General features: G+C 38.5%; 1 protein-coding gene and 1 pseudogene across 1 annotated transcript in view; one reads left to right on the top strand and one right to left on the bottom strand.

The window, feature by feature from the left end:
- The window catches only part of Nkain3 (sodium/potassium transporting ATPase interacting 3), a 713236-nt gene that overhangs the window by 619714 nt on the left and 84549 nt on the right, over nucleotides 1–8973 (bottom strand). The gene's annotated exons all lie outside the window — the stretch shown is intronic.
- On the top strand, nucleotides 7188–7635 carry LOC101582382 (annotated as a pseudogene).

Raw genomic sequence — 8973 nt, 5'->3', positions numbered from 1 at the left:
CCCAGAAAGAGTATTTATTGATTATTCTCTTCCAATCTCAACACTTAACTCTTTAACAAAAAGCAATTTTAAATGTAAGAATCTTACCTGAAATAAATGGACTTATTTTGAAGATAACAGTATGCGATATAGTGACTGCTATTAATTTCCTATCACCTTGTTTTGAAATCTGGAATCATTTTTATTGTTTTTTATTATCTTCAAATAGCAAATAAAAATAAACAAAAAATAAAGTTCTGGAAGCGGCATCTGTTGACAAAATCACAATAAAATAAAAGAGACTTAGTAGAAGACTTTTAGGTCATCATTGACATAATGGAACCTCTACCAAGAACTATTTTTTTACACAATTATTTTTGTTTCTGTTTGTTTGTTGACCTTTATAAAGTCATGAACTCTTTAAACCTGATATAAGACAACTGACAAAGATGTTATTTTGTACTTGCTAATAAATGTTAAAAATAAATGCAATAAGTCATTTATACAGCAACTGCCCTTAAAGCTTTGGGCATGATTCCTTAGTCATATAATGCTGTGACTATCTTTTTGTTCACTATCTATTCCCGGTACATTTGTGTGAGGTTCCCGAGGTGCACACTGTGAGGAGATAAGGCCATCAGTGGTGCACCATTGTACCTTCCACTTCACATACCTAAGAGAAAATGCTAAATTTTTGGAACAAATGCATAAAAATGCAAATGTAAGCTCATTTCTAACTATACTTAGCATATAATGTAGTGAAATCTTTTCATTTAGCTGACGTAGCAATTTGTACCTTATCAACCACCATTAAAATGCATTAAATGGTTTTAACAATGATGAGCAATTGGCCTGCCTAGTGCTCTAGTGTTCCTAATCATGTCTAATTTCTTTGTGAAAATGAAGAACAGCTTAATTATCAAACTACTGACTTCAGATATTCTGAGCTTTAAAAAGAGAGATAAGAATATTAATTAGCTTCAACTCTTTATCTTATAAATGCCCATATTTCTTGGTGAACAGTCAGTGACATATTCAGGCTGTTCCTTCCAGTGTAAGGCTTAAATATGAGCAGTTGCTGGACAGACAATATCTTATGCTCCTAGTTTACTCATTGTCTCCACAGTAAGGAATAAGGCTTTCCACTGTGCCTAATCTGAACACACCAGCTGAAGTAAAAAACCTAGTGTTTAGCCAAGTCTTTAAAAATGTATGTGCTACATAACTGCAAGGAAAAATACTTTGATGTCTACATGCGCCCAAAAATAAATAAATAGACACATAAATAGATACATACATAAGTGACATATAAATTTGAAGTAACAAACTTTACACAACTTTGAGAATTTAGACTATACCTTACACTTGAGAAAATCAGACTTATTAATGCAAACAGTGCTGATATTTGCCTGAAAGTGGGACATGGGTCACAGGACAGTTGAGAGCTGGGCCAGAGAGAGCAGAGCCAGCTGGGCCGGGGAGAGAAAGCTTTCGTGCCATGTATAAGAGGAAGCTTTCTGTTACAGGTTTGTGTTTTGTCACATGACCTTCTTCAAGTAATAAAATTTGTTGAATGAAACAAAATTATTTCATTTGGGAATATCAAATTATTTGGGGAGGGGCTGGAGAGATGGCTCAGTGGTCTAAAGCACCTACTTAGAACAAGCTTAGCAAAGCATCAGGGACCGCGGTTCGATCCCCCAGCACCACATGCCAGCCAGCCCTGCCCCCTGGTGGGCTGAGCTGGCCACACACACACACCACTCTCTCTCTCTCTCTCTCTCTCTCTCTCTCTCTCTCTCTCTCTAATAAATAAATAAAAAAAATTTAAAATTCAAATTATTTGGGGAAATGGAGAGACATCTTTCTTTTAGCCTCTAAGAGCATTTAATGTACAATTCAAAATTTTTCATCAAGAATGTTTAATGTACTACTCTTTAGAAGTGCTAATTCACTTTTGTGTATAGAATACTAAGAGAACATTTATTTTTTTAAATATTTTTAATACAGGGTCTATAGGGTCTCACTACACAGATTGGACTTACAGGGATTCTCCTGTTTTTAGCCTCCCAAACACTGGGATTACAGGAAGGCGCCACCATACCCAGTCTTAGTCTCCATCTCAGCATCCCCCAGAGGCAGGGCCCAGCACAGCACGCCTGGGATCAAACCCTGCTCGCTGCCCCTGCCTAAACAGGCACTTTTGTCTGCTGAGCTATCTTGCCACCCCGAGACAATGCTTCTGTCTAGAGCTTGGCATTGTAGCACATGCTTTGGTTGTGTTTGGGCAAATGATCCATATTTGCAGTTTTCATGACCAGTGCTGCTTGTATGGCAGGCACACTGCTCTGAAGGCTGTGTGGAGAGCATCTCTCGGATGGTCATGGAGCTCAAGACAACAGGAATCAGGACTGAACTTATACCTAAGAGAAGAGATCAAAGCGCAAGGAGAAAATGTTGGCAGAAGGTGGTGTCTAATTTTTTGAGGAGAGTAAATCAAAGATGTTTCCCATGTCCGAAGCTTGGTTACTGCATATCTGAGGGCCAACAGTCCAGACAGGAGAATGATGGGGAAAGAACATAGAAGTCAGCACACACACACACACACACACACACACACACACACACACACAGAAAGTGTGGTTTGTACAGTTCATTCATACTTCTTCTTATTCAGTATTCTTAGCAATTCTGAAGTGGATATATGAGGTTGATTCTTTTATTTAATTGTATTTTTGCCATAATGGGTATTAAATTTGAAATATTCACACCGAGGTAACTCCCTTTGCTTTTTTATTTATTTTGAGACAGGTTCTCAGTAATTTGCTTCATTCCCCACATTCAGCTTGGCCTTGCGATCCTCCAGCCTCAGGCTCAAGAGTGTGGGGCGACAAGTATCGCCACACACACCTGGCTGCTTTTTCTTACTTTAATGGTGAAAATAATGATTTCAGACCTGTAAATTTCTCAACTAAAGTAAAGAAATACCACAGGTTTAGCAATGGAAAGATGTCCTTCCACTCTCCAAATCTTCTGTGAGGAAAGCAACAACTTGCTTATATTCTTTTGTTTGTAACTGATAAAATTTGCTTATTTTACTTTTGAAATTTTATACTTTTCCTGATTATTCAACGTAAGGTGAAACTAGAACTATTTAAAAGACATACACTAATCTAGTACATTAAAAAATAATAACTGGGGATTTTTCTTTTTTGCTATACTATTTCACAACCACAGGTGTGCTTCCTTGGCAGTATAACCAGCACAGAAGCAAACACTAGGCAGAATTGTGTGCAAATGTGTCATGGTCCATGGCATATCCTGACTTTTTAAATGAAGAATTAACTGAAATGCCCTCTGTCTATTATAGCTGAAGGGGAACTGGAGTCAGTGAATAAACAGAAATATACCCACCATCATTACTGTCCAAAAATTAAATATCACCTTGAAAAACCTCATAGATGATACTGTCCCATTCTAGGATCATGGCATACAGCTCAAACATAAAAAAAGAAACTTTCCTGAGCTTATGATTTAAAATAAAAGATGTAGTGGCAACATGAGACCAGAAACAAAACTTCTAGATTTGAAATAATTTGCATGCGCGTAAAACTGATGATTCTAAAATATGGCAATTTTTTAAAAAATATGGAAATTGATGTTTCAAACCTGGCTATGCATGTTGAACATGTGAAGGGTCCAAACAGTACTCTTTCCAAAAATGTGGAAAAAAAAACCCTAATAACATACCATGCAATTGTTTATGTGATTGAAAACTACATATAATTAAATTAACCATTGTCACTAAGCTACATAATTTAACCTACAATGTTCAGAGTTTACAGATTCAAAAAAATCCAAAACATCAGTTCTTACTGAGCAAGTGGGAAGCACATATTTTACACCGAGTCACCTTACGCTCACACTCACTGGGCACTTGGTCCATGTCATTCTTTAGCATCCCTAGTGTGAGTCCCATTGACCCTAGTGAGGCCTGACCAGATCCAAGGACAAAAGTGCAGTCCCAGTGTCAACAACAGAAGAAAAGGGGGCAGGGTGGCCATCTAGAGGCCTCAGTGGAGCATGCTACCACCTTAGTCCTGTCATGAAGGCTTCAAAGTCTGCTTCTTCATCTGCCAGGAACAGGCTTTCAAACACAAAGAATCTATGCACAGTAAAGACACTGCTGAGACAGAAGGTAATTATGGGGATAAAACATGTGGGTGTGAGAGAGCCGGAGAAGGGGAGACAGCTGTGTGCTGTTCTGATGTGGGACAGTTCCCCCACAGAATTCTCACATTTCTGCATATCTTGGAAGTGAGGTGCCAACCACCCTTTGCTCTAGATTATTTTCAGAGATGTTTGTTTAGCAAATAGGCTTAGAAGGCAAGGATCACATCTCTCCCTAGAGGAAAGGCTGGCATGTTTACTATGCTGTAAAATAAAGATATATCTCCCTGGAGGGGAAAGGCCAGGCATAGTTTCTTTCCCCCTGCAAAAGATCCAAGTCTTTCAGCACCATGCACTTCTATAATTCACACAGTGCGTACACGTGTCACATGACCCCTTTATGTTCCCTGGATGCAGAGATGCTGATTTTACTCTGGCCTCTATGACTCCCGTGTGCAGTAAACTTTCACCTTTTATCTTTGAATCTTCATTCATAAAACTATGACAAGAAGTAGTCGTAAAATCTCAAAATCTTCTTGTAACCTTCTTGTAAACTTCTATATCGCTTCCTTTACTTATTCAGAAAAAACGTGGCTTAGGTTGCATGATTTTGACTCACTTTCTAGCTTGATAGTCTTTCATAATTCATTTGAAAGAATATCAGTAGCCATGACAAGAACAGTGTTTACACTTTGAATATTTATTTTATTTATTTTTGTTTTTAAGATAGGATCTACAGGGTCCGCTGCATAGCTCAGAATCGTAGTGATCCTCCTGTGCACAGCCTCCCAAGTGATGGGATTACAGCCTATGTCACCATGCCCAGCCTCAATCGCCATCTCAGCAAACCCCAGGGGCAAGTCAGCGTGGCAGGCCAGGGTGGTGCTGGAACTCCCAGTCCCTGAGTCTGCCTAGGCAGGTTCCTTAATCTGCTGAGCTATTTGGCAAGCATTGAATATTTATTGTAAATACCTCCTGTAATTGTTTTTCCAAAAAATTATGCACATTTAAAACTTTGAGATATCTCTGGTCTTTTCACTTACTTTTTAAAACACAACCTGCTTTATGCAATTCAGATTTCTACACTTAAACATTTTAGATGGAAATGTAATACAGTTATCTCAAAACTAAGGCATTTTCTTTGAGGAGTCATTCAAACACAGCTTTAGGTTTCAAAATCTTCTCAGTACCTAAAAATTTTTATCTACATTGACTTGTGAAATTGTAAAATAATTCACCTACTTTATCTCTAACTTTTGTTTGTTGCTGTTTCAGTTCCATTTATGTTAGCCACAAGAAAATATAAATTTCAATAATGAATAATAAAAATTGGCCACTAATTTTGACAAAATATTCTTTATAAAAGTGAGACTATTATTCATTATTAAATATTTATTGTATCCCCAATACATGCTAGCAACTGTACTAAAGGATAAATATAAACATTAATAAAGCATGATTACTATCTTCACAAACTGTCCAATAACATAAAATTCTGTAATCTAGCAATATATCTCATTCCCTTAATTTCCTTAAAAATGGTACCATTCCTACAGCAATGAAATTTTTGAATGATAAATGAATGGTTGGATGAACAGTGAACAAATACAAAACCATTTAAACTGAGAAGAATTCACCCTATGTATAAAGTATGTGTTTTGGCAATCTGAGAATATCTGAAATCATTTCAGATCCACAATGCTAATCAAAATTTATTTATTTGCAGGTAATAAAACTTAAACTCTAACTGCATTAAAATCCTGGGGCTAATATTTCTTACTAGGGAGGTACAGAAAAACAATTAAATTGCACTTAAAATAACACTGTGTCAACATTGGCGGTTTTTATTTTGTGAAGCAGGTAAGTGCTCACCTGGGTAGAGACAGTCATTGCTTGGTACCTGTTAGGGGCTTTCAGGACTTCCTCCAAAGCAAAATCCATGAGAGCTCCAGCCATTTTAATAAAGTTATATAGTATTCGAAAATAACCTCAGCACATCTACCTATAGACTTGAAATCAGGACCCCAAAGTCATCTGTCTGCCTCCTGTTCTAAAATTAGAAAGTCTGATTTCCTAGAGCTATATTAGAATTTATATTAGACAGTTAGCGTAAGGGACTAGTGTTTGAGATTTTTCTTTATCAACAATTTATTCACTCCATAACTGCTAATGTGGTACCTGCAACATGTCTTCCAGCCATTTTATTATTATTATTATTATTATTATTATTATTATTATTAATTTTTCATGCAGTTCTGGGGATGGAACTTGGGTCCTTGCCCTTGCCAGTCAGGCACTTAAGCCACTAGCATATCCCCCGCCCTTTTCTAGCTACTGCTGAACAAAGAAAGTAGTTGGAATACCACAAAAACGAACAGTCTTTGGACATCTGAAGCATTAGGCACGTGATCAGGCGAGGGAGAAAGACATGCTCATTTGTCATCATAACACGGCATTAGTGTTCCCACTGTGGTTAGGAGTTTCTTATGCTTTCTATTCAACTCTTTTAGACCATAATTCCTGAAGAGTCAGAAGATGTAGCCTTTTCCTTCAAACCACCTAATTAGAATGAGTGAATAAAACAGTCTCTGGGCTGTGACAGAAAATGTGTGTGGAATGCAGAAAGGACATGTGACTCCTGGCAGGAGTGTTGGAAAGGCTGTGGACTGGGGACAGGGTCAAAATGCTGAGAGATGAACAGGTGCTTATTCCTCAGGCAAGGAGCTGAGAAACCGAGCTGAAGCTCAGCGTCAAGAAAGACCAGGGTGGGCTGGAGAGATAGCTCAGTGGTCTAAAGCACCTACTTGGAACAAGCTTGGCAAAGCTCAGGGACCGCGGTTCAATCCCCCAGCACCACATGCCAGCCAGCCGCGCCCCCTGGTGGGCTGAGCTGGCCACACTCACACACACACACACACACACTAAATAAATGTTAAAAAAAAAGAAAGACCAGGGTGGAGGTACCACTGCCTCTCAGGTTTGTGGCCAACCTCCCCAGTGCAGGCCCACTGCACCAGGCACACTGAAGTGGCAAGGAGATGGTGGGTCAGAACAGTGCCGCTGCTGCTGCTGTGCGGGGACCCTCTTCATCATGTACTGCATTTATTGCAACCACAGAAGCGAAGTGATCCCACCTTCGAGAACAGGCTTCAAAAATGAAGAAAGAAGCAGAAGCTTGCCAAGGAGAGAGATGGACTTTCCGAGTTACCTGACCTTAAAGATGCTGAATCTGTTCAGAAATTTTTCCTTGAAGAAACACAGGTTGGTGAAGAGTTACTGGCTCAAGGTGATAAGAGAAGGGGGTGGGCCATCTGACAAATGCAACTGCTGTATGTGCACGGCCACAGCAGCTGCTGCAGGTGTTACAGCCAGCTCCTCCACCACCGCTGTTCCAGGTGTTTCTCACTAAGCTCCCAACATTAGAGAACTATAAGCGCTCAGAGCTTGCCTGGAGATGATGTGGAATGCAAACAAATCTCAACATAATAAAATCTCAAAAAGATTTTTAAAATTCTAAGCTCAGAAGTTAAACAACTGGGAGAATAAGGTCAAATATGTTTGTTAGTGGACTGTCCTATCCTGAAATCTACCAAAATTAATGTTCACTTTGTGTTGATCCAATTGTCTATTATTTATTTTTCCCAGTGAAAAATGTATTTTATTAGACAGTTTTTCATTTTATAAAAACACTATGAGTTACCAATATACAAACTTTCTTTATTCCTTAGACTTGCAGTTAAAATGTGCATATATCATTTAAAAAACCCAGTCCTTAGTTTTTTGGGTTGTTTTTTTTTTTTTTTTTCAAAATCAGGGATTTGAACTCAGGCCCTTGTGCTTGCCAGGGAAGCGCTTATTCCACAGAGCCAGCTCTCTGCCCCCCCCCACCCCAGTCCTTAGTTTTAAAGAATAGGCAAGGGCTGGGATCGCAGCTGAGGATAGAGCACTTGTATAGCATGCATGAAGCCTTAGATTTGGCTGCAGCACCACAAAAAAGAAAACAGTGAAAAAGTGTAGGAGAGTGGTGAATGTACATTTTTAAAGCTAGTGCATTTCCATATAAATGAGAGCTGGGTAGAGCTTTGTTTGTATTTTTGAAAAGTGTTAAATTGTGACCTTTCTATTTACTCTTACGCGTGGGGTGCTGCTGTCCTATACTAATGGCTCCACTTCTTTCCTCCTTGTTTTGAGCAATTTTATTTAGATCAGTGTAATTAATGTTTCTGGATATTTATCTTCTTGTATTTTAATGATATGTAAATACAAATATTACTGGAAATTAGATCTGTGTACCTGATCTCACCTGTGAGCTTTACCAGTTGGAGTCTGCTCTCATTTATCAAACCAGGGAATCAATTTTGGTGTTCTTGAAGTGTTTCTTTCCATTTCTCTTGCTTTTGGTTCTGTTGAGCACCTTCAAATTCACTGTGCTTGAGGCAACTGGGACTCGCATTTTTTAAATATTCTGAATTTTGCTTGCTTGCCTGACTTAGTGTTTCTGAATTGATTTTTTTGATTTTCACTGGAACTGGACAGTTCTGTGACTATGTAAATTTGAAAATTAACCTTTAAGGTAACTGGGATCATCTGCCTGTAAAAATGTTCCCATTTTGCTTTCACTTCTGTTATGTTTCAGGTTGATTAATTTATCTCATACAGTGACAGTGGGATGTAACACTGACTAAAAATTACTAGAGTTTGTGGGACCTCTTACTCGCACAGTGACATTATCTGCCATTTCAGAACCGAGAATAAAGATCTTTGGGGGGGAAGAGAAAGAGGAGAGAGAGAGAGAGAGAGAGAGAGAGAGAGAGAGAGAGAGAG

Source organism: Octodon degus, unplaced genomic scaffold (assembly GCF_000260255.1).
Source record: "Octodon degus isolate 3935 unplaced genomic scaffold, OctDeg1.0 scaffold00152, whole genome shotgun sequence".
In the NCBI taxonomy this organism is placed as follows: domain Eukaryota; kingdom Metazoa; phylum Chordata; class Mammalia; order Rodentia; family Octodontidae; genus Octodon; species Octodon degus.
This window is presented reverse-complemented; position numbering and strand designations above follow the sequence as displayed.